Here is a 26959-nt window from a genome sequence, read left to right as displayed (position 1 = left end):
AAGCTAGCAAAGTTTGGAGTAACCTTTGGTTGGAAATTACTGGTTGGAAATTAAAAGTGTACCATGGTTCATGCAGAAGTATTTCATTTGGCACACTGTAACTTGAGAGATCATTGAAAAGTAAAAAATAGAAGCCAATGCAAAACAAAATATTATTTTTAAAATATGTCCTGCTATACTGTATCTTCCATAAGGACTCACGGACTCAATTAATACACCTCACCTAGTAAAATATTCCTTTTATGTACAGTTGCTGTTATATCAGTACAAAGTAGTTTCTTTGAAGGTGGCCAAATTTTGTTATACTGTATGCAAAATTAGACAGACTTTACTGCCCACTGATTGTAATACATTATTTTGCCTGTTCTTTAATTTTTCTATTATTGTTTTAAATGCTTTTTTTTTTTTTTGTATTGCTGGTCTGTGATTGTGATAAAGATTGGTTGATTTCTTTAAAATATTCTCATAAGTGGGCTGTGATAATCAGAATATTATGAATGTTCATTAACAAATCAGAAATCTTCCTTTGATAAGAGATATCCAAACAGTTCACTGGAAAAAGCCTACTTTCTGTTTGGTTAGCCAAACAAGGAAACTAATACATTCAAATTCTTCTTATCTGACTAGATAGAAGATAGCATCTAGTCAAGCTTGGCTGCTCCCAGAAAGTTAAGCAACAAATAAAACATAACACGCACACAAACACACACACACACACACACACACACACACACACATACACACACACACACCTCCTAGAAGAAGCCAACTGACAAATGACTTCCATAAAGCCTTTGGAGAAAGATGGTTTATAAATCTTCCTCAAACTATAAGTTACCAAGAAAACTATACCATATAGTTGGATACAAGTGGGCTGGAAACTTTACAACCTCTATAGATGTTGTTGGACTGCATGCCCTAACCACAGGTCTTATTATCTGGGACTGATGTTGAGTTACAGTCCAATAACATTTCGATGTTTTGAAACGTAAGGGTGGGGTGGGGGGGAATGCAAGGCTCCAGTGGCATTACGGATCTCATATCTTCTCAAGGCAAAGTTTCAAGTCCATTTCAGCAAAAGAGCTGCTATACTAGAAAGACACTCTCTTAATGTCTAATAGTTAAGGCACCAGGCTGGAAGCCAGGAGACTGTGAGTTCTAGTCCTGACTTAGGCATTAAAGCCAGACTCTCTCAGCCCAACCCACCTCTTAGGGATTCTGTTGTGCAGGAAAGAAAGGGAGGAAGGAATATTAGGTATGTTCACCGCCTTAAGTTATTTATAAAAATTACAAAAGTGGCATATAAATAAATATATACATGAATAAATTATTCCATTCAACAGAAAACCTTAGGATGACAGCTGTTCTCCACCTTTCTTGTGGTCAGAAATTGCACAAAACCTTTCTAAGCCTAATCGGAGGCACGTTTTGCTCTTATTAAAATGAAATGGAAGCAAGTGCAGGGAGTGGAAGAAACAGACCTAAGGAGAAAAAGTCCTACTTTTCAGAATTCAAGGGGAGGACAGAGGCGTTTTGTTGCCAACACCTATGGCAAAAGTTCAGTTGGAACACAAGGGAAAATAAATCGCACTATATTTCATGTAATTCTTCCAAAGCTCCAGTAGGTGGCTCTAAAACACAATTGTTTATTTTTGAGAAAAAGCCTGACCACAATTATGTTTTTTGGGGGGGAGGGCAATAAGGGAGACCCCAAATCTACATACTGAGCAATGCTTCAGATTTCTTTATTTATCTTTCTTTCTTTCTTTCTCTCTCTCTCTCTTTCTTTCTTTCTCTTTCTTTTCTTTTTCTTTCTTTTTCGTTCCTTCCTTTCCTTACCTTCGTCCCTCCCTCCCTCCTTCCTTCATTCTTTTCCTTACTTTTCTTTTACTTTCCTTACTTTTCTTTTACTTCCCTTCCCTTCCCTTCCCTTCCCTTCCCTTCCCTTCCCTTCCCTTCCCTTTCCTTTCCTTTCCTTTTTTCTTTCTTTCCAGGTCAGCCACCTGAAGATGGAATGGTTAGTATGGAATGATTTTGGGGGAGGAATTTGACTATAAATATCACATTTTCACACAATGACCGCTTTTCAAAAATCAAAAATTATATGAGAAAAAAAGCATTAATCATAGTATAAGCAGTCTGACTACTGTAAGCTATGCATGTTTTCCCAATAAAAACAGAAACCAGGGACTTCTGGACCTTTCACTCCCACTACTGTCAACTCCCTTTTCCTCCCTCAGAGCTATCTTTGCCAAACCATCTTTTGGATTTCTAATATATATATATATATATTTCTCTCCCACCACCACCGCTTTCCGCATGCTCACACAAAAGATAAATGCTTCCAAGTAGTATGTTTCATTCCTGAAATCTATTTCCCCCAAGAACACAATGGCATTCTCTCTACAATCTGAATTACCTCTCTTGTTGGCAGCTCTCAAAGGTTTAAGTTATTAGCTTCCTTTCCAACAGCCTGCTGACATTTGAATGGTGACATATTAGAACTTCACAGCAAGGTCTCACAAAGAAAAAATGCTGCCTTAACACGTACACAAAAAAAGGGTGGGTTTTTTCCCCCTGTTTTGTTTTCTTTTTAAAGGAAAGGAAACACTATGATATTGCACACTTTTAAGGTCTGGTTCTGTTCAACTCTATTACTTACACACACACACACACACACACACACACACACACACACAGAGGAAAGAAGACAAGGCCTTTATGTATCTTTTGCCTTTGACAGCTGGATCTCCTGTGGTGTTTTTTCTCTCTCACACACACACATTCGTGAACTCTGGCTTAATGTAATTTAATCTGAAAGCTGGACAGGCAGGAAGTCAAAGCATCAGGTATTTAGATAAAATAGTAAGTGCATAAATATACTATGCTATGACAGATTTGTGGGATCATCAACAGAAACCACTCACCCGGTGCAATCCACAACAGTGCCAAGGCAGGATTCTGACATCTGATTGCAACTACTCAAAAAATGTTGGAGTCTTTGACAACTACCCAAAGCTAATCTGAACAGTGTTGGGTCAGAATAGCGCTCATAACAGGTTTAGTGTGACTATAAGTCACAGGTCACCTCAGATCCACAAATGCCAAGGGATGAAGAATGTATTAATTGATCCACTGTTTGTTTGGACTGGAGGCTGAAAGTTGAATGACCATCCAGTTTATGTACAACGTTGTAAGCCAAGTTCTGAAGCCTTAACTTTAAACCTCGTTCTTGAGATGAGAAAAGCATAGTGCATCTTTGTATTCGTAACAGAAAGGCTGTGATCCTAATATCATAAAGTCATCCTCTGATAAATACATAAGATTGGCTGCATGGCACTCATTCAATAAATCACTAAGAAAACAGAATAAGCATTTTTCTTCCTCTAGGACCGTGATGGCAAACCTATGGCACGCGGAGCCATATCGGTGGGCATGTGAGCTCAGCTCAGGCGTGCATGTGTGTGCCGGCTAACTGATTTTCGGGCCTTCTGGGCCCACCGGAAGTTGGAAAATGGGCTATTTCTGGCCTCCGGAGGGCCTCCGGGGAGTGGGGAAGGCCATTTTTGCCCTCCCAAGGCTCCTAGAAACCCTCTGGAGCCTGGGGAGGGTGAAAAACAGGCCCACCATTCCATCATGTGGCAAAAGCAGGCATCGCGTGGGGGGATTGCGCATGCATGCACGGCAGGGCGCATAAAATTATGGGTACGGGCACGTGTGCGCACAACCTCCCTGCACTCTCCCCATTTTTGGCACACAATGGCAAAAAGGTTAGCCATCACTGGTCTAGGATAACAAGCCACCACCTCAGCTTGCAATGGAGAATAATATGAATACTAATCACAATCTTCTGTTAGCAGCTGTTTTTATCAGAAACTTGATTTGTATAAATCACTTTGCTCTGTGAGCTCAGTGTCACCTGATACTGTATGCTGTTTCAAACTTCTATTTAAGATATAGCTATAAGGATCATAGCTAAAAGGTTGGCAGCCATGCCCTATCCTACGTATGTCAAGTACTTCATAAAAAGATCCCCATTTTAGAAATCAGTTGCACTTTATGATTAATGGAAACTTAATCTGAACTACTGAATGACCAGTAATTATACTTCAAACCAAAACAGAGTAAATTAATCCAGAATAATTACAAAAACCACGTTTTTCTTCTCATGGATTCATGAGCAGAATTCAACCAGCATTGATAGAAATAACGGATAATTTATCTTTTTATTCATCCTGTATCACATTTAATTGTGCAGAAAAGCGTAATTAAAATGGGCTATAGCAACTCTGCTATTATGACAAGTATGGATCTTTATTTTGAAATCTATTATGTGATCATAAGGCAACGACAAAATAAAGAACAATAAGATTTATATTAAAAGAACCCATTGATCACTAACACTGCCACCGGAATGAACTGGGAATCATATGTGGTATGTACTGATACAGCTTTCAGACATGACTGAAAGATTCCAATAAAAGAGAATATTTGTAGCTCAGAATTGAAATGAGGAGTACTTGGTGCTCTCTGAGCTTGGTTGTTTTCTTTAGATTTTTCATTACCCTAACTAGTAATATCATCAGTGCTAGTCCATCATCACTAACACTGATGAGGTTACCTAATTTGGGAAATGAAACAGCTGCAGGAAAATAACTACACTCAGAGAGCACCAAAAACTCTTGCTGAGGCCCTTCAAACAAGGGTGTTTGTGGAGCAGGTATCACTAAGAGAAGAGAGGTAAGAAAATCTTCCTTCACATCTCATTCAGTTCATGCTATCTGGTAAGAAACTCTACATGCAAACAACCTTCCCCTCCCTCTTTTTCCTTCTTCCCTTAGCCTTCCACTCCAAGAAGCAACCTAGTTAATTCAGGATTTCTCACTTAGCTTTTTCAGACGTGGAAAGATGGATGGTAAGATCCATTGCCCTCATGAGATGATCAGATTTGTCACATCTACGTAGGGAAAGGCCAACGTTTCCCCCCGCAAATTTCCAACTGCTGTAGTTATTTTTATTATTATTATTACTGCTTTTCAAGAGTAATATCCAGAATCCGTTTCCATAATGGATACGAGCCAAAGAAAGAGCAAGCAATGCTTTGAGGTTCACGCACCACATTTTTGCAAAGACAACTGAACACAAAACACATGAGCGCTGTGTTAAATGAGCTCAAAACTCATTCTCAGCTTTAGCCTGGAATTGATTTGGCTTATAAAAAAAATGGGATTCGAATGGAGAAGGCTTGCGAGAGCAAGGAGAGTCCTTGAACATGCGTCCCCATGCACCTCGAGCCAACTCCGCAAAGGCCTAGCTCCTCTAATCATTTTCTGATGAGCAGATACTGCCAATTGTGACAAATGAGGCTGTGAACGGGTGATGTGGACTTTGAGTCACTGGGGGCTAGGTTGGGACGACCACATTCATTTGATCCAAGGCCGAGACAGATTTAAGTAAGGCCAGCTTTCAAGTCTTGAAAATAAATTTGATGTCAACCTTGCATGCGCTGAATATTTGCTTTAAGCAACGCTTGCTTTTCCATTTATTAAGATAAATGTATTTAAATCTGACTTTTCTCCAGAAATCTAATGGCCTCAGTGCATTTGAAAGAGAAAAGTTATGCGCTGATGAGCCGAGGATACGATTGAGTGACTGACTTCCAAAGGTTGGGAGAATGAGGGCAAAATGCACAGGTTGCATACAATAGATCTGATGGCTTCCTTTAGCCCTTCCTGTGGCTTAAAGTCAAGTCCCAAAGGTTAAAAGCCAGAGTTTATAGTGCTGGGTAAATAATTGTGTGCTGAAAGTCATTGTGTTTGGAGCTGACCTTAGGCAAAGAAAAATATCTGTCTATACTGATTATTCATCTATCACAAACCATCTCACATGGTCGTCAGTATGATCATTCCTTGTTGCTACAGCCAATGCTCTTTTGCTTTCTTATTCTTCAGGCTTTAGGAACACAGAAAATGCCCTTAAACCAAATCAGAACACACAATCATCGAGGTTTGTATTTTCAATTCCGGTTGGCAGAACTGCCATGATTTTAGGCAGATATTTCTCAGGTCCATCAAGAATGGACCCTTTGACCTTCCACAAGTGTGTAAAGCAAGTGTTTCACTATTGAACGACTGTATTTCACAACAGTGTTGCTTGTGGACCTTCTGCTATGTTGCTGAGAGTGAAAATTGTAGTTGGCTGCTCTTTTTGGGGCAAAAAACGATGTGAACAGTTCTGGAAGGAATGAGCAAATCCGTAAATTTCTTTTTCAGTTTTTCAGTTGGAGAACAGTTGACATTTTTCAGAATATGTCAAGTTCATTTTGTCATATGTAAGATCACAGTACATTTGTATGTTTTCTGATGCATGTTATTCCATACTCACTTTGTTTGCAATTTTATCAAGTGTACACAATTTTTGCAAGTAATTTTTCTTAACATATGTCTCACTTTATTTTCATGAATATATGCATTTTTATCCAGCCTTTTCCCAAATTAAATTTTAATTACTAACCAAACCGCAATTTTTTTAAAGCTGCAAATTTTTGACTAATAAACTTTTTAAAATGTAAAATCAGAAAAGTAAGTTCAAAAATGTGTTCTTTTTTCTTTATTGTTGAGCCATTTAGAGCTGCACAATAAAATGATCTTCTTCAAACAATACCAGCTAGTGATCTCAGAAGGGACGAACTAGTACGGTGAATGGCAACTTTAAAACGTCTTGAGTTTTAAACATTAAAACAAGTAAGATAGTAAGGAACAATTTCAACTGTGGATCTCACGACAAAATGCTGTGACCCATGTGATTAGTATTAGGAAACAAGAAGGCATCAAATAAAGATTTCATCCTATCAAGAAGATGGAAACAGATAATTTATTCCCTGTTTCCCTTTAAGGACAAAATAGATTTCCATGCTGTCCACAAAAGAATGAAATTTATTTGCTCCGTTACCAGAAAGTAACTCCCAAGATTTACTATTTTTTGACATACAAAATTAAATAAAAATGTATTTAGCATAACTGAATTAAAAAAGACTTTGCCAATTACAACTTAACGCGCCTAAAAACCGTATCAAATAAATCAATACACACATCAGAAAATCAATAGAAAATATACAATACCATACATTCTCTGCCTTTTCTTTTTTTACAGTTCTCTGAAAAGATATTTATCCCTTTTTAGTATTTCTGAATGTTTGAAGAGATTTCTCAGTTAATTTTATCAATGGTTCATCTAAATCACAATAATATATAAAGGGAACCTCGCTGTATAATTAACACTGAAGTATGGTCCTTCTTTTATTTATTTTCATTACTGTAGATGAGCCATCAAACATGTGGTGTTCCAGAGTGAAAAATAAATTACACTTTTAGATTCAACTGATTGCTTTATCTTTAGTTGCAATAGGTTCTATTATATATATATATATATATAATCTATTGCCCATATTGTTGTATAAAAATTCTCATTCTTCAATGCCTTCAACTTTATAATATTTGAAATTTTTCTAGGATGAACTGATCACTGCAGGTTTTGCTAAAATAGGATTTGGACCTGGATTTTGACTTATTTGTTCTAAACAACTGTTTTTTCTCCTTTTTCACTGAATTTTATTTCTGTACATTTCCTTACCTTACTGGGATCACTATCCTGATGTACAACCTACTTGTGCTCCAAATTTGGCTGATGGACGAAAGGCCTGATATTCTCGTGTAGAAATTTCTGATACAAAGCAGATGTCATGTTTTCTTCAGTTATGAGATGTCATTCAGATCTTGAGACTTAAAGTATCGCAAAGTCAAGATATTTCCACCTCCTAAGAGCTGCTAAGAGGTTCTTATTGTGGAACACAATGCTCAGTTTCTACCAGGTAGAATAATGTGACTTGACCATTTCAATATTCATGATCTGTTCCACTGTTGAACAGTGGGTCTCAACCTTCCTAATGCTGCGACCCTTTAATACAGTTTCTCATGTTGTGGTGACCCCCAACCATAAAATTATTCCTAAAACCATTGAAAATATGTGTTTTTGGATGGTCTTAGGCCCATCGGGACTAAGGCCCATAGGGACCCCAAAGGGGTCCCGACCCACAGGTTGAGAACCACTGCTGTAGAAGGATCTGGGTGCTTCTTCCAAAACTTGGGAAGAGAACCAATATTCTTTTTTTTATAAGCAATGGTTTCTTGTGTAGCTATTCTCCCATAAATCCCATTTTTACCCAATTCTAGTCATGAATACATCTAGCCAAAGTAAAATAAGTCTACCAGTCCCTAGATTCTATACTTGATACTTTCAAGAAGAGATTGGACTGCCATTTGTCAGAAATGGTGTAGGGTCTCCTGCTTGGGCAGGGGGTTGGACTAGATGATAAGGGACAAGGTCCCTTCCAACTCTGTTAATCTGTCGTATATTCTGTAATATTATAGGGTTTTTGTCACTTTATGGATAATTTTATTCTCTTCTTTTGGAGAAATATGGACAGAACAGCAATTCTTGAGGTGATTCACTATTGTCCCAAAACTTCTCTATTTCAACACTATCTCTGACTGTGGATAAGTGCAGCTCCAGAATTTTAGAAATTCTTCCATAATCTTCTTTAGACAGGCAGGCATTTACTTTCAGATTTACAAGACATCCAATTTTTAAGATTCCATTTCAAACTTGATTTAAGTACTAGAATCTTGCTTTTGTAAGCAACTTACTCTCTTAAATTTTCAATTAAGAAGCTTAATTTAAGAATTTTGGAGATTCTTTCACATTCTTTTCCAGAATAGCAAGCATTTACTCTCAGTGGGGTCCTTTGGTGTTCTCTGGGCTTGGTTGTTTTCTTGCAGACATTTCATTACCAAACTAGATACATCATCATGCTCAGAGAGCACCAAGGACCCTATAGTTCAAGTCTGAGATACAAATGTTCTACTGAATTTCTGTCAGACTTAATAGACATCCAGTTTCCGGTGTTCCATTTTAAACCTGATTTAAAGATTAGAATCTTGCTTTAAAAAAAAAAAAAGAAGAGGAAGAAGAAGTAGTAGTAGTTTAATTTCCAAAAGTCTGCTTTTGAAGGATGCAATTAATATAACTATTCCTTAAGGACATTCATGTGTAATAATTCTACAGAGTTAAGATGGGGAATACAACAATAAATTATAAATACAGCACAGAGAGGGAGAAGTTTAGAACAAGAAGAAAACAGAGAATACACTTTCTTTACAGGAAAAATTTGGAGCAACCTTTGCAGTTAATTTTTCCTAGTTAAGCTCTGTGAGTTTTGTTTAAGCATCAGTGACTATATTTAGCATGAGCAAAGAAGGACAGAAGCGTGAATTATGAAAGACCTTCAGCCTATCCAGGAAGTTATAATAAATTCAATGGCAGAGAAAATTTATCTTCCTGAACCATCTCAAAGGAGAGAGAAAGGGGAGGATGTACAACCCTGAGACATATACACCAGATTAGAGTGATTTGCTTGTTTTGATATTTTCTGGTAATTTTTTTATTACACTGCTTAAGGAAATTCTACAAAATATTTCTGAATTCTTTTATATACTTTTATCTCACCCTGCTGGCTGGCAATTCTTAGCTGAGCTAAGTGGCAATTCATTTCCGTGTCTCAGGAAAATCCTGCTTAATGTAGCAAAGAATTTCCATGTTCTCTCGTCTAACTCACCCTTTTAATCTTGTTGAGAGAGGTGTTTTTAGAATGCTGGTATGCATCTCTGCCATCTTCAGGAAAATCATGTTATTAGCCTGGGCACCATTTAATGCAGAGCTTGACTGAGTCAAAGCTCAACAGGTCCCAGTTTCCAAATTTCCCTTTCCTTGCACTGGGCTAAACATTTCTTTGCCGTCTTAAAACCATTTTCACTTGATTTGATAGAAAAGCAATTGCTTTTTATTTATTCCCCCCCCCCAAAGGAAGAAAAACATCTTAGGACAGGAGTATGATATTCTGCAAATTATAGTTTAGTCACAAGGTTAGAGGCAGTGGAAGACCAGGGTTCCTGGTGTGCTATGGTCCATGGGGTCACAAAGAGTTGGACACAACTTAGCAACTGAACAACAACAACATGCTTAGGATGGCTGCAAATTTCCTGTCTTTTCATTATTCCATCTCTGTTGATCCATTGATTCCACACCTCAGTTCCTTTCCCAGATATAACATGAGGAACTTCATCCCATCAAGGTTTTTTCAGACCAAGGAGAAAGGGCTAACAAGAAGACTGATGAATGCTGGACCTAACAATAGATAAACTTCTGCCAATAGAGAAAGTTCAAAGGCAATGTTTAATTATCCTTGAAGAGGAGAAAGAAAACAGAAGTGTCCTTTTAAAGAGAAGATGATTTTTAGGAAAGACTTCTGGCCTAGCATCATTAATAATATGCTATTAATAATAAGGAGGGCGTCTGTTCACTTTTTCTTCATCACTGTCTCTTAGTTTGTCAATTACACCAATGGAAACAGTGAGAGGACAACCCTCTCTGGTAGAGATTGAAGCATTCTGCCGGTGCCCATGAACATACCTGAAAGCAGGAATCTGATCTGAGCAAAACACCATTATAACGAAAAAGCCTAGCACCTACCAAAAAAAGAGTGGAAGAGCACATGATTTGTATGTGTATGCCATAAATTTCCTTTGTGTTAGTTATATGAAGCCTGCTTTAGTAATCCTTGCTCAGTTTATATTTCTGGTCTCAGAAATATTCACAGTCAGCCATAGAACACTTTAACTTCTTTCTTTCTTTCTTTCTTTCTTTCTTTCTTTCTTTCTTTCTTTCTTTCTTTCTTTCTTTCTTTCTCTCTCTCTCTCTCTCTCTCTCTCTCTCTCTCTCTCTCTCTCTCTCTCTCTCTCTCCTTTTCTTTCTTTTCTTCCTTTCTCTAAAACACAATTGTTTATTTTCTAAGAAAAAGTCCGACGATAATTCTGTGATTTGGGAGGTGGGGGTAGAAGGCAAGGAAGGTTCCAGTTTTTGAGTCCTTTTTAATTCTTTCAAATATCTCCTTTCTTTTTCCGAGATTACCGTTCAGAATGTAAAACTCTGCTCATGGATATTTAACCTCAGAAAACATAGAGCTGTAATCCTCTATGAACTTCCAACTGATTTTATTAACCTCTAAGATTTTGGAGAATCTGTTCCCATGATTTTTTAGAGCTTCGAGTGGAGAAAACGTAACAAGTCAAAGTGAACTTTAATTTTAAAGAGCTGGTGTGGTATTAAACATTTTCATACCTGGAGCCTATAGCATGCAGCTCCCTTTCATTCTTTTTATGTCTTTCATACAGTATATTGCTCCCTTTCTTTTCCTTTTGGATGTTGTATTTATAATGTAAACACAAACCTAGCAACAATGGGAACACCTCTTGATTCCCGCTGTCTCCCTTGTGACATTTATTTGTGGCTTAAAAGTGGCCATCAGCTTCTCATGAGACGGGGTATGAGACAAAAACAGAGAGAAATGATAATAGTGTTAACGCTCCCACTTCCTTGTCCATTCAAAATGCAAAATTAATTTGAGCTGAGGGAATTGTGTCTTTATGCCTCCCTAGGGCAGCCCATTTTACACTTTACAAATCCTGGACAGGAAAGAAAAAAAAAAAAAGAACTGGCTCGGCAAAACGGGCTAAATTGTTTTCTAGTACATGCTGTTCTCTGGTGCTATCATTAAGAAACAAGGAAACAGGTCTCTGTGGAGAACGAGACCATATTCGATCCTTCCTTTTCCTGAGGTAAGGGAAGAAGAATCAGTCCACCAGACATACAGTCCAGAGGCCTCCTGGGGTCTTAATGTCATCATAGGGATAGGATTTCAACAGCACTGTGACTCCTGCCTGAAACAGAAAGTTGGCACAAGAACTCACAAATATATTGTTTTGATTTAGCTCTGCCCAAACTGGTCCTCTGCTGCATTTGTTCCTAATGTTCAAAATTTAATAAAAGGGGAGAGCATAATTTCTCTCTTACTTAAGCTCACAACTTTCTGTAACAGGTGGGGATGTTAAGCTTCCTTCTCCAACTACTGCAAGTAATCAACTTGGAAGTTAGCTTCCGATATACTCAATGTGTAGTCCTTAATGGAACTACATTGACATGGAGGGAAGTAACCAGTGGGCTACCCCAAGGTTCTGTCTTAGCCCCAGTACTCTTCAATATCTTCATAAATGATTTAAATGAAGGAATAGAAGGGAAACTCATTAAATTTGCAGACGACACTAATAGCAATAGCAACAGCACTTAGATTTATATACCACTTCACGCTGCTTTTACAGTCCTCTCTAAGCAGTTTACAGAGTCAACATATCACCCCCAACAATCTGGATCCTCATTTTACCCACCTTGGAAGGATGGAAGGCTGAGTCAACCCTGAGCTGCTTAGATTCAATCTGCCAAATTGCAGGTAGCCAGCAGGCAGCAGGAGTGTCCTAGTGGACAATCAAATATGATGCAAAATTGTCCTAGTGGACAATTAAATATGATGCAAAAAACTAATGTAATTCTAGGCTGCATTAATAGAGGATAGAATCAAGATCATGTGAAGTGTTTGTACCAATTTATACTGCCTTGGTAAGATCACACTTGGAATATTGCATCCAATTTTGGTCATAATATAAAAAAGATGTTGAGATGCTGGAAAGAGTGCATAGACAAACAACAAAGATGGCTAGGGGACTGGAGGCTAAAACATATGAAGTTGGATATGTCTAGTCTAATGAAAAGAAGGACTGGGGTGACACGATAGCAGTGTTCAGATATCTGAAGGGCTGCCACAAAGAAGAGGGAGTCAAGCTATTCTCCAAAATACCAGAAGGCAGGACAAAACGCAATGGATGGAAATGAATCAAGGAGAGAACCAACCTAGGACTAAGGAGAAATTTCCCGACAGTGAGAACAATTTACTAGTGGAACCGCTTTCCTTCAAAAGTTGTGGGTCCTCTATCACTAAAAGTTTTAAAGAAGAGATTGGACGGCGATTTGTCCAGAGTAGTAGGGTCTCTTGCTTGTGCAAGGGGTTGGACTAGAAGACCTCCCAGGTCCCTGCCAATTCTGTTGTTCTGTTCTATTCTGTTGTGTTCTGAGACATGAATATTGTTGGGGCAAATCACACAAAGAAAAAAAGCAGTGAGCAAACAAATATGAATTCATATCATTCATGCTCACCTTTTGTTTTATTTTTTAAACTCTGAAGATATTCCCTCTGATGTTGTTGAAGGAAAATCAATATTTAAAAACCTCAGGCTGCAGTTCTGAATTCCTTTTATCATATGTGTTTGAGAGCAAATTGGCCTTTATAGAATTTTGCCACCACTGTATCTACTTTACAACTCCTAAATTACTTTATGCCTTCACATGCAAAAGGACACTGTCCCAGTGCTGAAGAAAGGCTGTTTTTGGGGGGAGATGGCATACCTTCTCCTTTACTAGTGCAAGGAGATATTTAGGTTTCTTCTATCCCCAGGAGGAATGATACAGATTTTCCAAAGATATTCTGTGAAATCCAAAGAATACATAATGTTTGTTTTCCCACCTGCAGCAGGGAATTCTGAATGCCAAGCCAAGCGGACTGCATGTACAACATGGGATGCTAACATCTTTCAAATCTCATGTTCAAAACAGCATTTAGAGCTGAATCAAAGCAATATAAAAAAAACAAGAAGAAAAAAGAATATATAAGATTCGTTCAGAATTATTTCCCAAAATTGATCCCTTATTGCAAGCAACGGATGGAAGCCTAGACTGGATCTTAATTGATGCCCTAAGTTATAAAGCTCCATTTCTATATTTTCTCCAGATAGAGATACCATAACTCATCAAGATACGATAACGATACACAGGTAGTCCTCAACTTACAACCACAATTGAGCCCAAAATTTCTGTTGCTAAGTGAGACATTTATTAAGTGACACTTCCTCCATTTTACAACCTTTCTTGCCACGTTTCTTAAGTGAATCATAACAGGTGTTAAGTTAGGAACATGATTATTAATGGCTTCCCCATTAACTTTGCTTGTCAGAAGTTTGCAAAAGGTGATCATATGACCCTGGGACACTGCAACTGTCATAAATATGGACTAATTGCCAAGCATCCAAATTTTGTTCATGTGACCATGGGGATGTTGCAACAGACTTAAGTGTGAAAAAAGGTCATATTGGCACATTTTTCAGTTGCCATTGTAACTTTGAACAATCACTAAATGAACTGTTGTAAGTTGAGAACTACCTGTATGTTTAATTTTGGAATGACAAGTTCAGTTGTGTGATCTGCAAGCCATGGTTTATACTTAGTACATTCTGGGTAAGTCCAGCCATTGTGGTTGTTTCAACAAAATATAATTAAATGCAATGTGTGAATCAGGTCTTTGCTTTTGTTTGTGCTTTGATTACTTCTTTGCTTATGAATCTCCAAAGGGGTTAGGCAGGCTGGCTGGCATTGTAAAATGAATGTTGAATTATCTAGCAAACCAGTGGATTCTGTTGTTTTACTCATATACAGGGCACAGAATGAGGAGGAACATTGTCCTAAGTCAATAAAGTTCTACATGTACTCATCACAGTCTCAGAATGTAAAATTTTGCTGCGATCACTTTTCTGAGCATGATCAGACTGGATTATATCTGCACTGTAGCTCATTGTCTAGAAATTGTATAGGAGGAAGAGAAAACTTTCCTCTCAGTTACAATATGACATTGGCATATTTATGCATCAAATTGGCCCCAATAGCTGCCATCTAATCTGCTTTGAATGCACTGTGCACAGGTAAACACTTGGCCAGATACATATCTACAGCCATTAACAGTTTCTAAACCACACCTTCTCCCAACGTGGCTGTTAAGTTCTTTGAAAAACAGTTTACTCTGCTTTAAAAACTCAGTATAATCAAAACAGCAAGATAAAACATTTAAACTATAAACGGCTACAAATTGAAAACCAGATGAGAATTTCCACCATAACAGCTGAACAAAGTAAATATTTTTAAGAAAAACTGAGAATTTTATAATTCTCCAGTGGATATTGGTAACACTGCAAGGCAATACCATACATTTTTCAAAAGGCCCTTTTTTGGGATTTAGTGAAATAAATGTTTTAGTCAGTGATATGCTTTTGTTTGATTGAGACATCATAAAGCGGCAGAAAGCACCAGGGGAGACATGATAACCGTCTTCCAATAATTGAGGGGCTACCACAAAGAGGAGGGGGTCAAGCTGTTTTCCAAAGCCCTTGAAGGCCAGACAAGGAATAATGGATGGAAATTGACCAAGGAGAGATACAACCTAGAAATGAGGAGGAACTTTCTGACAGTGAGAACAATCAACCAATGGAACAGCTTGCCTTTGGAAGCTGTGGGAGCTTCATCACTTGAGACTTTCAAGAAAAGATTGGACTGCCATTTGTGAGAAATGGTGAGGGTTTCCTGCTTGAGCAGGGGGTTGGACTAGATGACCTATAAGGTCCCTTCTAACTCTGTTAATCTGTTATCTGTAAATGGAAAAGATGATCTTCTCTTCAGTAATAAGCAATGTAGTGTTTTATACCCCATTTTCCACAATGACTTACCACCAAACCTGTCCAATATAGTTGACAGGAGCTAAAGTTTAAAACCATTGGAAGCTTACTTAAAGTCTGTAGAATCTAGGAGTTCAGGAATGACCAATCACAGGTAGAGTTGGGGCTGTCAGATATTACTTAATGTAATGAAAACAATACAATGTATGATTTTCTATTTCTTTGTTCTGATTGCACTTCTGGATATGATTCATGAGCTTGTTATAAATTTTCTTTTAATGATTTCCTCTTTTCAGTTTTTAATATTTATATTCCACACATTCAGAGCCAATTAATCTTCACAACAATCCTGAATAATCGCTGGACTAAGAAACAGTTGCACAAGCAAACTTTGCAGAGAATCTAAACAAAGATATCCCATGCCAAAGATAGCATTTGTTGTATCATAAAGGCTTTAATTGTTTTTAATTGTGCTGGGAAAATTAATATTTGGAAATATTTATTCCTTCTTTGTTAAACAGTTCTAGGATACAATCCTTTGGTCTCCTACTTTGCTACTTACTAAATATAACTGTAGTAGCTAAGGCCATACTCCTATGCACGCTTAAATGGACGACAAATAAGGCTGACCTCTAAATTCACATGTGTACAGCTATTCCATTCCTTTGGAAGTGTAGACTTCAACTCCCCAGCCAGCATGTCCATTGGTGAAAATTCTGGAAATTGAGATCTACATATGGATGATGATCAGATTGGAGATGGCTATTTTATATGTTTATTCAGAGATTAGCCTTGCTCGCCTTTGTGTGCTGAGGAAAGCACAGATTCACATTTTTAAATCACCATAGATGGATTCCTTTCTAATTCTTCTCCATCTCTTTCCTCTAAACTTACCTATCCACAACCTGAAGTTCCCCCACATGTGTTATGACTTGATGTGAGTCACTTGCTAAATTTTTGAGAAACAATACAGTGAATAGTAATTGTGGCTTTTGCTATTTGTGACACAGATATCCATCTTTATGTAGTATGATAAAGCTCAGTGAACAAACTTTCCCTCAAGAAAAAGGGAGTGTTTAAGAAAGGGAGTGCTTATCAATTAGATTTTCTTGGAAGTCTTTAGTGACACAATGCAACCTTGGGTGGAATTCAAAGTGAATTTTCCTCTGTTATTCTAGTCATGTTTTCAAAAAGGAAAGGAAAGAGTTTGCCAGAAACCCGTAAGTGAATTACAGTTTACCAGTTCCACTTCAGGTGTTTTTAATCTCTATAAATCCTAAATGTTTACAAGATTTTTAGATAACTTCCCATCAACACATTTCTTAATACTTATATCAGCATTAAGCCTATATGGCTATGCTTATTGAAACTTAGCTCTCCAAATATTCTTAATGTGTATTAGCAGGATTTGTGATTACATAATTTTTTTGAAAAAATAATTCCATTTTAGAAATGGAGTGTTTCCTCAAAAATAGCCAATACAAGACCTGTGAACTTGATCCTCAAAAACCTCTATAACAAGGGTGTCAAATTCAAGGTCTGCAGGTCATATCCGGCCTGCTTAGATCTGACCCATGAGGCCAACCTGGAAACAGCAAAGGATCAACCCAGCAAAAACAGAGCTGGCAGAGGGTTGCAGGAGGCCGTCACAGCAGAAAACAGAGCTCAGGAGCCCATTTTTGCTTGTAGAGCACTTGGGCCACCAAACAGTTGCCCTGACATGAGTGACATTGCACTGGCCAGGCCCCCCCTGGCCACGCCCCCCCTGGCCCCCCTGAGGTCAAGCACAACCCTGATGCAGGCCCTCAATGAAATGGACTTTGACACCTCTGCTCTATAAATCAGGAGTAAAATATATGGTTTCCTCTATATGTCTTAATATAAAATTCTGGACAATGTTGTCAAGGATTATAATTACTAAAGTCCAAAATATTTGGAAGGCACAAGATAATCTAGCCTTTCACTGAAGTATGAAGGGTCTGCTTTCACTTGTATCAACTGCATGCATGTTTCAGTCAGTAACGGGTAGGATTTTCACTACTCCACTTTTTAGGGCCATAAAATTGACCAATACAAGAAAGAAAGGTAGCTTTTTCTGTAGTTGGGTACGGCCTCTGGAATTGGTTGACATCTGGTGTCCTTCAGCTCTCATCTCTGCCAGATTTCTAGAAAGCTTGCTTTGGCTCTCCATGAGTAAAGAAACATTGTTGGTAATTAAGAAAATATTGCTATATATGTGCATAATTCAAAGAACCAGGGAAGAAGCAACTTGGTAGCCAATTCCAGTCTTAAATTTTTGTGTCACCTTCTTCCAAATCATGTTTGGCTTGGTAAACAATGAACATTTGTAGCTCTGTTTCTTTACACAAAGAAAACAGTATTTCTGCCAAATAATTTAAGAGAATGAACACGCCAATGTAGAGCTAAATTTTCTAGGGTCAGTCCCAGAGTTAAGAGAATTTTATTGGCAAGGTAAATCCTATGGCTCACATTCCCTCTCTAGGTCCTTATAGCACCTTTCAGGGAAGTAAAAAGGAAGTGGAAGATCATGTTTGATTTCCTCATCCGGTTCTTATTCAGAGGATAGAAGGTATAAAACAAGAACAGCAAGGAAAAGCCAAACTCACAAATTTGAGAAAGTGAGCAGTAGAATGTGGATCTCTGTAGGTTCTTATTGATTTCTAAACATGGAGCCCCTGTTGATTGCTACACCCCATGAGAGTTACTTTAAAAAGCAGCAATGAAAGTATCAACTTCTATAAGAATAATACTGGAAAAGCATTGAAAGCTATCCTCCACTAAGCAAGTACAATAGCACTATTTAAAAATAAAAACTGTACAATGTATCTTATTTTATTTAAGGGGCTATAAAAATTGGAATCTTCTGTCTTAATGCATCCTTTATCAGAAAGACTGCCCATCCATAACTTTGTCATCTTCTTATATATGTTATAAATTAAAATGTAATAATAGTTCTTTCTAAATTTATAACTCTTGTGTATATTTAAATATACAATTCTCTGTTTTTGAATTCTTGTAAGAGGTATATCAATGGTTCTCAGTCTAAACTATAAAACAGTTAAAACAGTTTGAGAACTGCAGAATTGTCAGGTCCTAAATCAGTGTTAGCAGTTATTAAATCAACTGAAATAAACGGGTTTAAATAACAACAAAAACACTAGCAAAAAAAAAAAATTTTTTAATGGACTTCACTGAAAAAGATTGGATGTAAAAAATGTTTGACAGACCTGAACTCTAAAGGAAATTGATATCAATGTAAATTCACCAAGTTAAACTTTAGTGTATCTTCAGTAACATGAAAATAATTAGTTAGGCCCTGTTGCTGAGCTTGTATACTTATAAAAAACATTTTAAAAAATTTGATGAATATTTATATATTTTAAAAGGCCTAGGAAAGTTTGTTTGATTTTTTTTATATATATAGTAGATGCTGTATGCTTGGATAAATATATAATTATTATTGTGTTTATTTCCAGAGTATAGTATGCTATAGTAAAACATGACTTTTGTAATGCAAATCAGACAAAAGTTCCTAAAGTAATCTAATTCTGGCATAAGCACTAAAGATGCACCCTCTGTTTTACGACAAAATGCAGCCCTAAGTACATATATAATGCATATGTTTTTAATATGTAAAACATAATGTCCTCTGTTTCAAAAACTAATCATCTGTTGATTATGTTGATGAAACATACTGATATCTTTTTAAAAGAGGTTGCTATCATTGTTACATTTATATGGCATCTAACAATTTACTGAGAAGTAGGCTCTTTCTGCTGCATTCGGTAAGAATTATTCCCTAGTAAGCACATTTACAATTGCACAGTTCTGGAATTCAGTGGATTTTCTCCAACCTAAAGCTGATTAAGCATGCATATATTCAAGATGTACCAGAGATTTCTTATTAATAAACAATTTTTCACTTAACATCAGTTCTTTTGAATCTGCACTTTTGTGCTTGTCACATCAACGTTGTATTTGTTTCACGTGCTGGATAGCAACAGTTTTGTTTTAATAAATAAATGAGAGATATCTACTTGCAAAATGCATGGTGATTATTGAATGTCCTTATAAAAACCTGTAAACTTCAATAACCATGTTTCCCTAACATTGGAGAAGCAGATATCTTACATTTAAATGCAATATATATGAACATTCTCACTATGCCAGACAAAACAGGTTCTCAATATTATAATTTCCCAAATATCAAAATTTAGCTAATAATATAGCTGCCTTCAATTAGTTTTTAAAACATGCACTTATATATATAGAAACACAAGCATTTGCATTATCTCACTGATTTACAACTCCTGTTAGATATTAATTTGTTATAAACTATTAGCAGCAATAGGATCTTGAAAAGAAAGGCACAGACATATCTTAAATCTTGGTATGAAACCAAATGGGCCAAATTTCTTCCTGTATCCAATAAAAGAAAAAGAAAAATTCTAGCAAATTGCTGAACTGCCTATCAATTCCAAACTGATTTCAGATTGGAAAATATAAATATAACTGATAAAACCCCTTTAAAGTACATTATTAGAATTTCTGATATCCTATCAGGGGTTTTATGCAGAGAAAAACAGCAATAACCAGTTGCACAGAGTTTGGAATTCATTATTTGTTAGCATCTTGAATTACACTCTTTTAAAAGTTATTAGACATGACAGGAGATAATACGACAGACCTGGGAAATTCTAGATCAACTTTACTGCAAAGGGAGAATGAATCTCCCCCATTCAGTCTTAAAAGTCCTGCTCTACTTCCAATCAAATGAAATATGAGTTGTTTTCAGTATACATATTTTGACTGCATTGCATTATTCTGAAGTTGTTCATCTTGGTACAGCTTATTTATACAGTTATAAGAAGGAACCCTGTTCTTTTGTAAAGTTGATCCAAAGTGATGAAATATAACCTCAGACAAGAGTGGCAAAGAACTTTGACAAATAAAGTCCAAAAGTAATGTTTAAGCACAAACAGAACACAAAATTTTCCTTCCTTCCTTCCTTCCTTCCTTCCTTCCTTCCTTCCTTCCTTCCTTCCTTCCTTCCTTCCTTCCTTCCTTCCCTCCCTCCCCCCCCTCCCTCCCTCCCTCCCTTCTTTCTTTCTTTCTCCCTCCCTCCCTCCTTCCTTTTCCTTCCTTCCTTCCTTCCTTTTCTTTCCTCTAGATTTTGAGGCACATTTTGAAAGTCATGTCACCAACACCCTTACAAGTCACATTTGCCATGCGGTCTCTCCAACTTTCAGTCCAGTAAAATAGTGTTCATACTATTGATTAGGCCTGGTAAAGAAGAGTATTTCCCTACTAATTTTATAGGTTAATTTGAGCTAATTAGACATTAACACAGTTACCGCTAATCATGTATCCCTGCTTGGTCTCAGCAGTTAATGAATGCCCCCGTTGCTTGAGATATATTATTAAGTGATCAGGAGAGCTAATTCACCAGTTGGCAGCCGTTCTTCCTTATGGAGGAATGGGGAGAGTGACAACATGGCAAATAGTACCCTCAGCTGCTTTAGCAGACATTTCATTGTATAAAATCAAATTCACAGCACGTTTCATGATAGTTTACTAAATTCCCATCCATATTTGAGTTGGAACGCAGTAATAAAAATGGATTAACCCTGTATGCTGCCTGACTCTCGACGTCTCTTAACAGAAGGAGAAGCTCATGTTATGGACAATCATTTAGCTTAAAAAAGGATCCTCCAATCTGCTTAATATATGAATATGTTGGTTTGAAATATTTTGTGTCACATGTTAAATGTATGTGTAATTGTTAACTGCATGTGATTTGCGTGATGTGACTGTCATTTTTTTTTCTTTTAATCACTGCATGCTACCTAAAGAACAAGTAGCTATTTATTTAAAGGTCTGAAGAAAGATCAGTTACCTAAATATGAACTACAAGTGGCACAAGACAAAATAAACACGATTTAAAAAAAAAAAAGAGTTGTTGGCAAGAGTACAAATGCCATTACCAAATGTGAAAAATGTAAACATCAAAAAATAATGAGTTCCATGGTGTCCACTCCCAACCCGGTGAAGCTGCTGGAGCGACTGTTCCATATTCTAGATGTGTTTCTCCTTCAGTCTGCCATATGTTTTGTTATTTTTAGTCCATGATCAAGATGCAGGCCTTAAGCCAGCCATTTTCCCCCCTCCCCCCACTTCTTAAATCCATTTGGATTTATTTATTATATTTTCCTTCTTCTTTTTTTCCCCCACAGCTAAACCCTTTACTATAGGTAAAAATAAATTGAGCACAACACTGCCGTTTCCTTTCTGAATTGCCTGCACAATCTCAGGACGGATCATTTTTCTTTGCCAACCAGACAGCAACATTCTAAATGTATATTTCATTTGCTAATGGCCTTTTATTGCTTCTTTACTTGAACCATGTGGTCGGCAAGAAAACTGATAGGGAGGGCCCAGTTTTTCTGTTTGTTCAACCTTCCTCTACATATTTAGTGGAGGGGGGGGGCTTAAGAGGTCACTGCTTAAAAAGATAGATGGCCACAAATTTAAAAGAATGCATATGTTATTTTGCCCTGTGAATTTGTGGGATGCTGTAAACAGCGGAGAAGATAAGAACAAACTGACTATAGTAAGGATCTGATTGGCAAGAACTGTTATCTATTGAAGATTTGTACCTACTTGTGATTTTATTTACCGTGTTATATAAAGGTAATTAAATAAAATAACAAGTGTGAAAACTACACCTGATTTACAGAGCAATTCTCTATATTGAAAAGCATGTTCCATTGAATTCACTGATACTGCCTTGCAGGTATGTAAGCACGTACTAAGAAATGCATAGTGAGAATTGTAGACTCAATTTTTTAAATATAAAAATGGATCAGGTTGTTTTCTACTATAAGAAATGGTAGTTTATTAATATGAAAAATACCGATACAATTTTTAAGAAAATGAGTCAACCTCAAATATTTCATCCTACTAATTTTTAAAAGGGCAAAATTATAAAATTACTTTGTATTCCCAGTTTAAATTGTGTATTTGAAGCAAAGACACAAAGACAAATACTATTCCAAAACAAAACAAAACCACTCAGGAATTCCTATCCCTCAGAATTTAAAAAGAATAAATATAATTATATTTTAGTTCCTATTATGCTTGACGAGCCTAAATTAGCAAGAAAAAAGTGAAACCAATTTTGTTTAATAATGGAGAGCAAAATTATCCATGTCCACAAAACAAAAATGCCTCAAAACTGATAGGTAGCAGATATCTGAATCATATTGGTAAAGTTATTCTTTTTTTAAAAAAGGTTTCCATTTCAGAGATGTGTGCCAAATATTTCTAAAATTTAAAACTAAGAATTAAATATTCTGGTTAACCACATATTAATTTGCAAATATTAAAAGCACAGAAAAGCAGATAACTTTATCTGGAGATAACTGTATAAATAATATGTATCCCGTGTTTCATTCTTAAAATAAATGTAGCCAAAAGTGTATTAACTTGGGTAGCAATGCTTTTATAAACATATCTTTTGCTTTTAAATTGTTTCATCTCCTTCACACCTCTATTCAATAATTACACTAGCACACATCGACAACTTGAGGTTGGCTATTTTGTTTTCTCCCATGGAAAGCTGCTAAAAATAAGTTCAGAAAATGTTCACTACATACCTGATCACTTATTTGACATGCAACAAGATTAGGCTGATAGTAGCATCCAGCAAATTTGATATACTTTAGCCAATTTCCTACATCTGGCTGGCTGGCATCAATACAGAATTTCACATTGTAATGTTCATCCAAGATCTAGAGAGAAAATAGAAAACAAGACATCTTTGTTGTTGCTTTGGTCTCATTCAGCTAGTTTGAAAATAAATCACAGTCCTTCAAATAAACAAACAGAAAAGAACTTAAGTGTGTTTTATAATGAAGTATGCTTCTTCAGTGGACTTCACAAAAACAATTACTGGTAAATAGGCCCCAGTAATTAAAAGAACAATTTCTCTGTCACAGATATACCTCTTGCAATATATTTGTCTATAATCCAAATGCAGTGGGAAAAATCCTAAGAGTTCTTTAATGAAAACTCATATGAATAGTCCTGACTTTTTACAAAATGTTAGGTTTGGTTATTGGCAAACAAATGCAAAATTGGCTAGCGTCATATCCGTAAGTTGCCTCTTAACAGTTTACATTTAATATATCTTTTCCAATACATAATTTCATGGGTTAGAAAAAGACTAGGTTTAGAAGAAGTAATTGTTCTTTAAGTTTTATGTAATACCCAGTCAAGGGATATAACTGCAAGAATTGCCTAATAACAGGGGCCCTTTTATACCACACCAAAGAAAATAAATACAGTGAAGTGTAAACACTTGTACAGAATGTAGCTGCTTTTGGCATATGCCCTTAAATTGATTCAGATGAAAAATTTGCAAACTTAATGTGATTGCTACAAGTTATGTTAGAAGTAATACACCATAAGAATATTATGATAAAAGCCTAAATATTATAATGCAACATCACAATTTGCCTGTCTAAAGGCCTCATCTGAGATTTCAGTTAAGAATGTCAAAATGTACATTTAAGACTCAAGATTTTCCATGTTGGATTTTAAACAAAAATCCCATGGTAAAATTGCAAAAATGAAACAAAACTACCACCACTACCAATAACAACAAAACATAGACAAAATCCAAATCAAAATAGGCTTATGAGAAAGTGTAGAAGGGGCGAGATTGTGCAAAGACTGAAATGTAAAATGGATGTTTAGATTCATAGCAATTCTTGTTTTGGAACTGTATGTCTTAAGAATCCTGGTACCGTTTGTCATCTCATCTAATGAAATCCTAAATTAAGTTTCCTCTGAAAGAATAGGTCCAATCTCAGGTCCTAGCTCCAATTCAGCAATTAAACGAACCTAGTGGATAAAGCTACGTTATTCTGGCTCACCTGAGGTTAAAGTAAAAAATTGGAGGGCAATATGTTCCTAGCCCGAAAGCATTTTTTCACCAAGAGTTCAGGTAATCACCCAGAAGCAGTTTTAGATCATTAACTCTTCACAAAACTTCAAGAGGCACAAAAGCCCAGGGCACAAGGCAACGGAGCACTAAGAAAGTGCCTCTTGTATGTTTTGTTAAGCAGCAGGCACTTAAACCAACAAGGGTGCCACCAATTTTTAATGTTTAATGCATGCCCTGAAAAGAGGGGCCTGCCAGGGGTGAAAACCCACTTCAAAGTCAATTTCAGGGAAAGAATTAAGCCTTGGAATCTTTTTACACATGGGGCTTTATGCATTTGGCCCAGCGCCTCCACTGCACACAGAAAGAAAAGTTGAGCTTTCAGCTTCCAGAGCAAATTACTTCCACCTCCCTCCAGAAGAAACCCCACTAACCTCATCAAGTCCCCTGAGACTTTGGCTGGATCATTAGGGAGGCAACCAATAAACAAAATGAAGCAAAGTCAAAATAAAATAAAAATCAGTTCTTTGGGTGAGAATGCCCAAGGAACAAACCAGTGTGCTTCAAATCAGCTTCCTTGTGTTCAGAGAAATGGCTTGTGGACACAGGACAGAGGGATACTTGCACACATATAGAAAAAGACTTGATGCAGGAGGCCAATCCAGATTTATCTGGGCCTCTTCCTGACGCCCAGGAAGAATTGGGCAGGAGTGTATTGAGAATGGATAGATGAGTTATGCCGCCTTTCAAGCACTTATCCTTTTCCTTAAGGACACCCTCTGAATTGTCCCCACCCCATCCCACTTTTCAGAGGTGCCACACTTTTCAAATTTCCATTCAAGGTTCAGAAGTTCTATGAATCAAGAGAAATCTAGGCAGCGAAAAGGAGGACACGCTGAAAAGCCTTCTAATCCCACACCTTGAATAATTCATTTTTCATTTAGACTTCTTCAACTCAACTATTTCTGAAGCATGAATCCAGCAACCAATGCCTAAAGTTCAAGAGCAGAGTTTGGGGGTTGGTTTGCTCCTTCCCTCCCCCCTTCCAGTTGCTGCATTTGAACAAACTGGTGCCTTTTTGGTAGGGAAAAAAAAAAGTAAAACTGCTTCAGTCGCGACCGTTCACTTTCTCTGCCTTTCCCCTACTCCGCCGAATGCCACTGATTGATTATTTCCTTTCTCTTTCTTTCTTTCTTTCCTTCATTCATGCGTGGCATACCCTATACTTAATTCAAGTTCTTTATTTCAAAAGATCAAGAGAAGCCTTCTGCCCAGTGGATTAAATCAATCAGAACTGCCAAACTTTCTCCCCAAAACACATTTAGAAGCAAAAAAAAAAAAACCAAAAACAAAACCAAAAACAAAGCCCGAGAAGAGAAAAACCGCTCCAAGAACCGCGCGCCCTTTAATTCTTTTTAACTTTTCACCGAATCAATGCAATCCACCGCTTGGCTTCCAACCTGCAATATAGTACGGTCGCGTTTCCCGGTGGCTCGAGGAATTCGGATCCCACATTAGAGGTTTTTTACCTGTTCCCTAATTTCCCGCGTGGGCTTCCTTAAGCAAGAACCGAAATGCGGGGGAGATGGACAGGCGTCACATCCACCTCCCACCCTTTTTCCCGCCCCACACCTCTCGCTCTGGCTTCTCCCCCCCAACCTTCGAAGCCTTTTTTGGCCCCAGAGACAGATGACAACAGGCTGCAGGATCGAGCGTTGGGGGGTGTGGGAAGCAGCGGAGGAGGAAAAGAAACAAAGTTCTTATCTTAGGCTTTGGGGTGACATTTTTTGAGGAGAGAAACCCACAAACCGGACGGTGGGAGGAGGAAGAGAGCGAAAGTTGTCCTGGCCTCGTGGAAACAACACCGCCCCCCCACTCCACCCCGCGCGCGCTCCTTCTTCTTCTTCTTCTTCTCCTGAGGAGACGGCGCGTGCGATCGTCTTACCTTGCCCAGCTCAGATCGCAGCAGGTCCGACGTTTCTCCCCCAAAAATCCTTCCTTTCCTCGGAAAGGGGGAGGGGGCGAGGCGTTGGAGAGAAGGGGGGGAAGGGAGGATTGCAAAATAAAAAACAATAATAATAATAATAACGCCAATCAATCCTTCAAACAGCTGTCAGCAACGTCTCCCGAGGAGATTCCTCTCTCTTCCCCCCCCCCTCCCCAGCTGCCTTTACGCGCCCTCCCTTCTTCCTAGGAGCTTTCGCAGTCCTCGCTGGCCAAAGAAAGGCGTCTAGGAAACCCGGCGCAGTCCCGCCGGCTCGGCTTCCTGAAGTGCTCGAATTCCTTCTCCGGCATTTGGGGCGGGCTACGGACTCTTGGGTGGGGGGGGGAGTTGTTGAGGGAGAGACTTTCTTCGCCTCGCTTGAAAACTTCTCAGGGTCCTCGGGCGGCGTGGGGCGTGGAGGAAAAAAAAAGGGGGGGAGGAAACGTTGCGGAGAATTGGGGGGGGGGAGGACACCTCGAGTTCTTCGCCGAGAAAGCGAGACTCAGG

General features: G+C 37.7%; 1 protein-coding gene across 4 annotated transcripts in view; it reads right to left on the bottom strand.

The window, feature by feature from the left end:
- The window catches only part of MECOM (MDS1 and EVI1 complex locus), an 80313-nt gene extending 53870 nt beyond the window's left edge, over window positions 1-26443 (bottom strand). For 3 of the 4 annotated variants that reach the window (XM_070946484.1, XM_070946485.1, XM_070946487.1), the window contains exon 1: window positions 23180-23277. The gene's annotated coding sequence lies outside the window, so the exon portion shown is untranslated. Of the gene's footprint in view, window positions 1-23179; window positions 23315-26413 lie in introns of those variants that run through there. The other variant, XM_070946486.1, reaches the window with a different exon arrangement.
- Window positions 26444-26959: the final 516 nt, after the last annotated feature.

This window comes from Pituophis catenifer, unplaced genomic scaffold (assembly GCF_029215685.1).
Source record: "Pituophis catenifer annectens isolate HBS135680 unplaced genomic scaffold, rPitCat1.0.hap2 SCAF_6, whole genome shotgun sequence".
Taxonomy (NCBI): domain Eukaryota; kingdom Metazoa; phylum Chordata; class Lepidosauria; order Squamata; family Colubridae; genus Pituophis; species Pituophis catenifer.
The sequence above is the reverse complement of the archived record's forward strand: the minus strand, read 5'-3'. Positions and strand labels throughout refer to the sequence as shown.